This window comes from Humulus lupulus, chromosome 4 (assembly GCF_963169125.1).
Source record: "Humulus lupulus chromosome 4, drHumLupu1.1, whole genome shotgun sequence".
NCBI classification, from domain to species: Eukaryota; Viridiplantae; Streptophyta; class Magnoliopsida; order Rosales; family Cannabaceae; genus Humulus; species Humulus lupulus.
Genome location: NC_084796.1, coordinates 84797992 through 84803991, shown reverse-complemented (window position 1 = coordinate 84803991; position 6000 = coordinate 84797992). Strand labels below are relative to the sequence as shown.

The 6000-nt window shown below is 34.5% G+C and overlaps 1 non-coding gene across 1 annotated transcript; it reads left to right on the top strand.

The window, feature by feature from the left end:
- The first annotated feature begins 2597 nt into the window (after positions 1 to 2597).
- Positions 2598 to 2701, top strand: LOC133833653 (small nucleolar RNA R71). Its single transcript, XR_009893022.1, has one exon. It is a non-coding gene; the product is annotated as a small nucleolar RNA R71 (small nucleolar RNA).
- The last annotated feature ends 3299 nt before the right edge of the window (positions 2702 to 6000 follow it).

Sequence of the window (6000 nt, the reverse complement as noted above, 5' to 3'; positions counted from 1 at the left end):
AATTGAGCATCATTCAAGGTTCGACTAGCATAATAAATCGTTCGGAATACCTTGTCAACTCGTTGTCCAAGAACCGCTCCCACTGCATAATCACTAGCATCACACATTAATTTAAAAGGAAGTTCCCAATTTGGTGATACAACAATTAGAGCAGATACCAATTTCTCCTTCAGTGTGTGAAATTCCCTTCAACAATCAGAATCAAAGTTGAATACCACACCATTCATAAGTAAAGTAGATAAGGGCTTCGAAATTTTTGAAAAGTCCTTTATGAACCTCCTATAAAATCCGGGATGGCCCAAAAAACTAAGAACCCCTTTAACAGACACTGGAGGAGGTAAATTTTCTACTGTTCATATGGCCCTATCTACCTCAATTCCATGGCATGAAATTTTGTGGCCCAAGACTATACCTTCTGTCACCATAAAGTGACATTTCTCCCAGTTTAGTATCAAATTTGACTCCTCACATCTTTTCAGAAGCCTTTCCAAATTAGCCAAACATCCATCAAAAGAGTCTCCAAAGATTGAAAAAGTCGTCCATAAAAATTTCGATACCTTATTCCACCATGTCTAAAAAGATAGACATCATACATCTTTGAAAGTTAGCGGGAGCATGACATAACCCAAATGTCATCCTCCAAAATGAAAATGTTCCATAAGGGCATATGAAGGTAGTATTTTCTTGATCCTCTGGTGCTATGGCAATTTGATGGTTTCTCGAATACCCATCCAAGAAACAGTAATAAGGATGGCCTGCCAATTTGTCTAACATCTGATATACAAAAGGCAAAGGGAAATGGTCTTTCCTATTGGCCTTATTCAGCTTATGGTAGTCAATACAAATTCTCCACCTCGTCACCATACGAGTTGGAATAAGTTCATTGTTAGCATTTTTAACCATCGTCATACCACCCTTCTTCTGGACTCCTGGATAGGACTAACCCAAGCACTGCCAGATATTGGCTAAATTAGCCCTGCTAGATTGTATCACTATTAAAGGACTAATTCCCTTTATATCTACTAACGTCGAACCAATTTCTAGTTTGTGAGCCATCGATACCCTTAGAAGCTTCTCTTCTTCAATTATAGACAATGAAGCTGAAATAATAACTTGGAGAGTGTCATTCTTACCCAAATAAGTGTACTTAAGATGATCAGGTAAAGTTTTTAACTCAAGAACTGGTGGCTTCTTAATAGATGGGAGAGGTCTCTTAAGCACTTGCCCCAATTCCTCATATTTCAATTTATAAATTTGCCCTGATGAATTCAACCACTTAACATACTCACTGTCTTCAGTACCAGCCCACTCTTCAGGACATGCAATCAAACTCAACTCAAGTGGATCCTCAATAGACTGGACCCTTTTACTTGGTTCCTCCAATACATTAACACTAAAATAAATGTCACTAGCTGAAGGATATTTCAAGGCTTTAAAAACATTAAAAAACAACCTCATCACCCTATTGATAAAAATGGTTGTCCCAATATAATAGGCATGTCCTCATCTTCCTCCATATCTAATACAATGAAATCTGCTGGGAAAATGAACTTATCTACCTTTACTAGAACGTCCTCTATAATACCTCTGGGGTGTCTTAATGAACGGTCAGCCAGTTGAAGAATAACAATAGTGGGTCTAGCTTCCCCCAAACCAAGCCTTTTAAATATAGACAACAACATTAAATTGATGCTTGCACCAAAATTGCATAAAACTCTCTCACAATAAAAGTTGCCAATGGTGCAAGGTATAGTGAAACTTCCCAGATCTCTTAACTTTTGAGGAAGCTTCTTTTGAATACTTGCACTACACTCTTCAGTTAATGCAATCATTTCATAATCCTCCATTTTTCTCTTATTAGACAATATCTCTTTCATAAACTTCACATAACTAGGCATTTGTTCTAGAGCCTCTGCCAAAGGGATGTTAATGTGAAGTTTCTTAAGTACCACAAGAAATTTGGAGAATTGTTTTTCAAGATTGGCCTTTCGAAACCATTGAGGATATGTAGTCTTTGGTGTAGGCTCGATGTGTTTTGGCTTTTCTGTGTTTGCAAGGTCTTCAGTAACCTCCTCTTGTATTGGACTAGTAACATGTTGATCCTCTGTCTTCTTCCCCTTGTCATCCACTGTAGGTTCATCGTACTTAGTCCCATTCCTTAGAGTGACAGCTTGACATTGTTCTTTAGGAATTACCTCTGTGGTACTAGGCAAATTTGCTTGTCTCTGTCATGAATTGAATTAATTGGTCTGACTACATTGTTGGTGGGTTCATTTGAGGATGTGGTGGTGGATGAGATGGGCATGGGTTTGGATCATAATATGGTCTACAATGTAATCCATAATTCGATTGATGAGGGGGTTGTTGAGGTGGATACTGCAGTTGTAACCCTTGATTATTTTTCCAAGACAAATTAGGGTGATTTTTCCATGCAGGAGTATATGATCAGAGTAGGTGTTGGGTGCAGGTCTTGAAAAGTTACCAATAACCTATGCCTATTCCAAAGGCATATTATTTAGGTATGTTAAGCAACTATAATTATCCTTGTATTTCCTCCCAAACAATTGTAAAATGTATGAACTAGGTGCCACTTCTCTATTCCATGATGTGGCCAATTCCTTTGCAGTCTTTTAAAACGCTCCCATGCATCATATAAAGACTCCCCATCCAGCTGATGGAAATTATTAATGTTTTCTAGAATTTATTCGAAATTCAAATTAATTAAATTTTGCAAAAAAATAAACAAATAAATAAGTCAATTTAACTGAAATTTATCAACAATTAAGCAAAGTTAATTTAAATTTCATTTATAAAAAATCAACTTAGTTTAGGTCATTTTGAATAATATTAATTTAATTTAAATATGATTTATCAACAATTAACTAAAGTTAATTTAAATCCCATTTATATAAAAATATTTTATTACTTGGTTTTTAAAAACGTGATATTTTTTGAAAATTTAACCAGTTGTAAATTTTTAAACAAATATCATCTGTTGTTTTTGAAAAAAAAATATCTTAAAAAGTTAAACAAATTCAAATATCCGTAAAAATAAATAGTCAACAAATTTTCAAATTTCAAATTATTTAAATATTAAAATCCATAGAATAATTAGATATTATTATTTTCAAATAAATGATTTCAAAAAAATATCAAATATTAAAAAAATATCTTTAAGATTTGATAACTTAATGCAAATATTTTAATATATTAAAATATTTTAAATTAATTAGTTAACCTATTTTTAAATCTGAATTTGAATCTTTGTGGCAAAATATCTATTTTTTAAAACATCAAATAACAAAAATATCGTATTTCAAAAAAATATATTTTTAAATGAAAGAAAATGTCTGATATTTTTGTATTAACCCATTAAAAAATACATTCAAAATTCAAAATTTAAGACAAAATTTAACACAGGGCGAGCCCATTGAAAGTAGGTGGACGCGGCCACGAGACCAATCTGGGCTAAAATCGCTATCTGGCCGCGGCCACTTGTCTCAGACCCCCAACCCGAAAAAAGAATAAAAAATTTTTGTGTAGTTTTTCAACCCAAAGTTTTTTCTAAATAAATTTTACCATGTTTTACAACAACTAGAGCTTTTATAAAAATTAATTGTATATGAAACACAACAAAATAACCCAAATATGCTAATAATCACATAAAATTTAATATGCAGCATAAAAAATATGAAATCCATTCAATTACTGAACACATCAAATAATTAAATTTATACCATGTTCATGCATGAAAATAAAGATTACCAAAGGCTCTAAGGCCAGTTGTTGGGAAAAACTCATACAAGATCTTGTATTTCTTCACATTCTTCCAAAGTATCTTTAGAATCACCTAGACTAGAGTGGGAAATTATCAACACATGAGATAGATACAAAGAGAAGACGAAGAGAAGAGAATTTAGAGGTTCAGAAAAGGATGTTTTCTATAGAGAGAGTCTAAAAACCTAGAGCATCAAGAATAGATCTTCTGATTATCTATCAGATCGTCTCAATCATCTGATTTCAACTCTCACTTAGAATTCCTTTTATAGGCTCAATTAGGTCATTTATTTAAATTAAAAAATCATTAAAATAATAGGTAATATCAACCATTAGGTCGAAATTATCATGGAATTTAGGTCCGTGAAATTTCCCATTTAATTCTAAGGCCATTGCACTTAAAATCAAGGACTGTATTATTTTCTATTGATTTATTAATTAAATAATTTGTTATACCCAAAAATTGGAGAATGCATCCTAGGAGGCTAAGGAGAATGCATTCTAGGAGAGCTAAGGGGAGTGGTCCTAGGAGACCCCAAGGAGGATGTGGTCCTAGGAGACCCCAAGGGAGTGGTCTTAGGAGACCCCAAGGAGAAAGTGGTCCTAGGAGACCCCAAGGAGGATGTGGTCCTAGGAGACCCCAAGGGTGTGTAGGAGGTAAGCCTCCCAAAGTTTTCTATGTGTTGGCTCGAACGTGTCCAAGGTAAGTAGCTAAGGAGGAGGAGTCTCATGCAAGAGAATGGAGACTTAGATTTTGATAAGGAGAGCCTATACAATGTTCGATCGGACATGTTTGGGAGATGCTAAAGGAGGTTGCCTCAATGTTGTCCAAGGTGAGGTTGCCTCAATGTTGTCCAAGGTGAGGTGCCAAGGAGGTTGCCTTGGACCACCTTGGTCCGAGGAGAAGCAAGGAGATTGGTTCAAGGAGGAACATGGCATGCTATAGGAGAGTGCCATGTTAGAGGAGAGAAGTGCATGTCCTACCACCATGCACGTTCAACCCACCAAAAACATGTCCTACCACCATGCATGTTCAACCAGCACTTGCATGGGTAGTGAGTAGGAGGTGGACCAACTAGCTAGAGGAGACTAAGTCAGACACAACTCCAACAACGTACGCGGGAATCTCTCATTCTTCCCACAAATGGGGGGTTTGTTACATTTCGAATTTTGAATGTTTAAATGTAATAAATATAATAAAATATCCCAATTATAAGGGGATATCAGTTGAGGATCCCAGGCCTATAAATAGAGAGCTTATGGGGTGAGAGAAGGGCTTCTTCTGCTTCTTCTTTCTAGAGAGAGAAAATTGGGTCTATCTCTTCTAGAGAGAGAGAGTGCTGAAATTAGAGAGAATTCTTGTATTTTCACAATCTGTACTGAAGAAACTCAGTTGGCTCAGTCCATATGATCTTGAGTATCGATTTATAAATCACAACTCTAAGTGGATTAGGCTATTACCGACAATCGGGACTGAACCACTATAAAAATCTCTTGTGTGTCCTTTATTATCTTTATTATACCGTCTGTGTTGTTTACATTCTCTTGAAGGCTTGTCGTTATTGACGTTCTCACGTCGTTGGCTAAAAACGCAGTCAACATAATTATTTAAATCCTTTATAAAATTAATTATTTATAATTTTAACCTTGATTTAAACTTATTTATTAATTTACACATCAATTTGTCTTAATTAATAAATATGCGCAAAAATCTCTTTTCTTCTCTAAATTGTATAACTTTGTGAAAGTATCCAAAATTGACCTGCTCAACTTTGATAGTTCTAACTGATAATTAGTCAATTTAATTGAGACTATCTATACTATTTTATCCAAGGTACAGTGGGGACCATGAGCCTATAAATCAAGCTCCAATAATTTATCATAAATTTAACAAATAAATTTAATAACTTATTAATTTCTCGTGACTCCACTAAAGACTCAGAATTGCACTCTTGAATTCATAGAAGACTCTATAAGCAATATATATACATTATTAATTATCCATTGTTACAACCATAATTGTCACTCAATTCTCTATAGACGGTCTACGATGAGATGAGACTAAAAATGTCGTTTTACCCCTCATTGTATTTTATCCTTAAAACACTTAGTTCCTTGTAAATAATATTTCAGTAAACTAATATTAATTACTGAAATGAGATCTCTATCATTTAGCACCTTGAACCATACTAAATGGAAACCATCATTTTACTTCTTCATCGG